At 35.2% G+C, this 4342-nt stretch overlaps 1 protein-coding gene across 1 annotated transcript in view; it reads right to left on the bottom strand.

Moving 5' to 3' along the window:
* The window catches only part of LOC106464303 (calmodulin-A-like), a 14805-nt gene that overhangs the window by 4430 nt on the left and 6033 nt on the right, over window positions 1-4342 (bottom strand). The window lies entirely within an intron of this gene.

Raw genomic sequence — 4342 nt, 5'->3', positions numbered from 1 at the left:
TATGACTGAAAATTTTCATTTTTTCTGAAAAGGTGGTGTCTATTTACTTGTGAGCACGCTGTGTATATGAATACACAGAGGTTTAGTATGTTATATTAAAACGATTTTAGTGACTCGCCACGTCGTGACAGTCTGTGTCGACATGTCCATCTAATGACCTTGCATCTTGATAATAATCATGCAGTGTAGTTTTCATTATAAAAGGCTCTGTTGTATGGCTGTCAAGTTTAATCAAATCAATCCTCACTGCTTGGTTCCATTATCCATCTAGTGTACAAGGATGACAGCTACTAGTATCCGTTTCAACAGTCTGATCACACAAAACTATATAGGTGCTGCATCTAGTAACTTGACTAGTATGGAGTAGCTTGAATACCGATTTCATTCTTCAAATGCTTGAGATCTGTGACAATTGAATGAGACGAATGATTAGAAAACTTATATTAGTGAGCTTGGCTTCGTTCTTTGGCCTCGTTGGCTTTGAACGACTTTTGGCATTAACCTTTGTGTTCTTAGATTCTCACTTTGCTTACCACCGCTAAAGTATGACTTGCTACAGGTCTCTTTCTGGATGGTTCTGGACACCCCAAGTTAATCCATGTTCCTTTGTTTTTCAATGTCATTAAGTACAAGGAATATCCCCATCTTAAAACATCTTTATGATCTGAGTGCATTAGTATTTTGTATCAGAAAGGACTGTTACATACTTTTCCAAAAAGTGATAAATGTTTGATGACATCACACTATTACATATCGTCAAACAATGATAAAATGTTGTTTTAATACATGATGTTCTACCACGAATCGATATCGGCTGTCGTTTTTACGTGACTTGCTGATTTGCATATTCAGAATCGTTTTAACACGTTTCTCGGAGTCAAGGAGTGTCTTTACACTATAATTTATTGAATATTAAAAGTAAGTTCAATCCGAAAGAGGACGGTCTTGGACGTATCTTTTCGAATAAACTTCGAGATAGTTTTCGTTTGTTAACTGATACATTTTTAAGTGAAATACAGCATCTTCAAGTCTACACACTAGCTGGGAGTAAATTCAGTATATATCAATAAAGCCACGTTTTTTAGCATCATTAATTAAACAACTGCCAACCTTTTATGTTTCTATTATCACCTTTTTACGTTTAGCTTTCAACTGAGATACGAACGATTTCACCTGCGATTCGGTGGGAAGGTCGAAGCATCAAGGTAGTCAGCAGTAGGATGAGCAGACAAGAATACTTTTTAACAAAAATGTCCCACTGGCTCGTGAGGGGCCTATTAATATAACATACTTTACCATCTGTATAGACAGTTAATTAGGAATGTGAGTGAAATATATATATAACATGGAATACAAGTTTATTCATTAAAGATAAATGTAGGACATCTTGCTATATAGTAGATCACTTTACAAGCTTATTATACAATTTTTAAGACGCCAAAATCTGTATCAAAGTGTCATAGAAAACGTTTTTAATAATGTCATTCAGAAGTGCTTAACACTTTCAACTTTACTTTTAAAAGACTTGGCCAGATGTAGCCTTTTTGAAAATACAAGACTGTTTAGTATAAATATTATTATTTAGTTTAATTAGTAATCTAGTATTTAATGATTATTTAGTTTTCATAACAAGTATTAAAAGTAATTAAAAGATTAAAAATAATTATTAAAAGTAATTTTGTAAGATAAATTTCGTTACGTAACTCGGTAAGAGTCGTACGTTGTGTGTAGCTCAGTTGTAATTTGACGTCAGATTACTCGAACCTTCTGTATTTTTCTCGTTGCCTTAAGTGAGTATTGTTACACCATAGTGTCTCGAAGTTTGTAGAAAGTTCTAGGCCTCAGGTGGATAATATATATATATAGGTGACCAATAAGTGCAAGTTTAATCAGAAAACATTAAGTTAGTGAAAGTGAAGTTAGACTGCGTGATTGTCAGGTTAGCTGTGATAGTTTAAAGTGTTTGTTTGTAGTTAAGCACAAAGTTACGACTAAGGGCTATCTGTGCTCTGCCAACCACGGGTATCGAAACCCGGTTTTTAGCGTTGTAAGTCCACAGACACACTGCTGTGCCACTGAGGGACATTTTAAAGTGAGTTTCACAGTTCAACATAAATAAGGTGAGTAATTTGTCTTGTGGAAGGATGTTCTAAAGTAATTGAACTTGCCTGTGTGGACTTTGACGAAAAGGAGATAATTATTTAAAGTTATGGATACAACTTTGCCTTTCAGTGAATCTTAAATAACAAAACACAATTTATTACATCTCAATGCAAATTCCAATAGGCGCCTAAGAATGGACAATTAGGTCTAAAATTCAAACATGTTTCGTATGCAGAGCACGAGTTTACCGCTATAGAACCTACGGCAACACTGAATGCGCGAAAGAATATAATTACAGGTTTCAGATGTTATAAAAATGTGACTTAGACACATATACACACAATAAATTTACAACAAAACACGTGACTACAGTTCATTTTTACATTTCTCTATTCCACAATTTTAGAAACTCACCATTCAATAACTATTGATCGTTTCCAACTATCTCAAGCAGAGCCTTATATACAAGCACCTAACAATTGATAATTAGGCCTAAGGTTTAATTACGCTTCGCTTCGTACGCGAAGGGTGAATTCATCCACTAGGGGAATAAAATATTACACGATTTCCCTTATTTGTGGTAGAGAACCCTACACTTTGTTAATACCTTAAAGAAGTAAAAAAAATAAAGAGTTGATACCATTATGGAAGGAAAAACAAAAATAAGTAAAATAGCGACAAACGGAAACAGTTCATTTTCACACTTCTTCATACCACAATTTCAAAAATTCATTATTTTATAAAGTCGCTTTATCAGAAGTTTCTCGATAAAAACTCAAGATCTTAGTCAAAGGTGGCGATTATCTAGAAATAGTTCATTATTTAGCTTTGTGGTTAACAATAAACAAACAACGTAAACATATATAATTTTATATGTTTATTCATCTATATTACAAAGTTCACTTATTCTGTCTTTTGAGGTCAATACTTTTTAGCTTTAAGATCAGTTCAAACACGCTGATCCTACAAGGTTCTACAGTTATTACGTGGACAGAGATTATGGATAAAATCCCAGAAACCGAGCTATGTGTGCAACTCGAAGTAGTAAAAATTCTAGTGGGAAGAAAGTGTTTGGGGCCATGCTTTCACGGAAAAATGTAAAACGTCAACAAGAGGAAATCCTAAATAGCCGCGGCACTTGAAATTCTTTTAGGCAGGATTAGAGTAGATTATTCCTTTTGCATGAACAAGATCGAAATTAGTGTTAGAAGTTCTAGTTTTCTAGAATTATTTTATCCAAAACAAATGTTAGTAAAATTTAAAGCAAAACAAAATTTCATATTTGAAACTTTAGTTATTCTTTTATTGTATAAAGTATTTGAGGGGGAGGGAAGATCGGATAGAATTTTTAAAAACTAATGCTGTTATTAAAAACAAGAGGGAATCCTCAATAACCACGGCACTTGAAATTCTTGTAAGCAGGATTAGAGTAAATTAATCTCCGAGACCTTTTTCCCCTTTTTATTAGCTATATTTTTGTGCGTCAGCAATACCAAGCGCATACCCGATTCGACTTTATTATACATCAGGATCTCAACAAGCCTACCCTTAAATTGAAATTCTTCTAGGCAGGAGTAGAGTAAATTAATCTATGAGACCCTAGGCTTGGTCAAATACATCAACCTTCTGAACCCAAAACTGTAATTACATCTCAAATCGGCCAAGAGATGACCAAGCTATGAGCTAAAACTTTGTACTTGGAAAACTCAGAGCCATTCTAAGAGCCGTTATGCCGCGGCTAAAAATTCAATTGGGAAGAAAGTGTTTGGGGTCATGCTTTCAGGGGAAATCTAAAATGTCATTAAGAAAATTGCTATATTCTGATGCATTTAAGAACATATCCGGGTAGCTATCCTCAATGGATCAGTGATTAGCTCGAGTGCTTATGACGCTAAAATTGGAGCTTCGAGCCAGGTTGTGGGTTGAACACATACGGTTTTTTTGGGGGCGGGCATTGGGTGTGATTTTTGCATTACCATTTCCTTAGACTAGCTGATAATATCTCTGGAGAGTTACAAATCGTATTGTTACGACAGTGGGGGTCACGTGACGAGTATTCAAGAAGATTCGCTAGTGTGTTACGACAGCGGAATTCAAGTGACGCTGGTAGCACGTGTTGAGAGTCTTAGAAGTTTCTAGAACAGGCAGTATTACCGTATATAAGTGCGCTAGACAGTGAGGGAGGCAGAGACGTAGCGGAGACGAAGCAGGCAGAGAGAAAGAAAGACAGCGATTAAGG

The sequence above is a fragment of the Limulus polyphemus genome, unplaced genomic scaffold (genome assembly GCF_000517525.1).
Source record: "Limulus polyphemus unplaced genomic scaffold, Limulus_polyphemus-2.1.2 Scaffold1615, whole genome shotgun sequence".
NCBI classification, from domain to species: Eukaryota; Metazoa; Arthropoda; class Merostomata; order Xiphosura; family Limulidae; genus Limulus; species Limulus polyphemus.
This window is presented reverse-complemented; position numbering and strand designations above follow the sequence as displayed.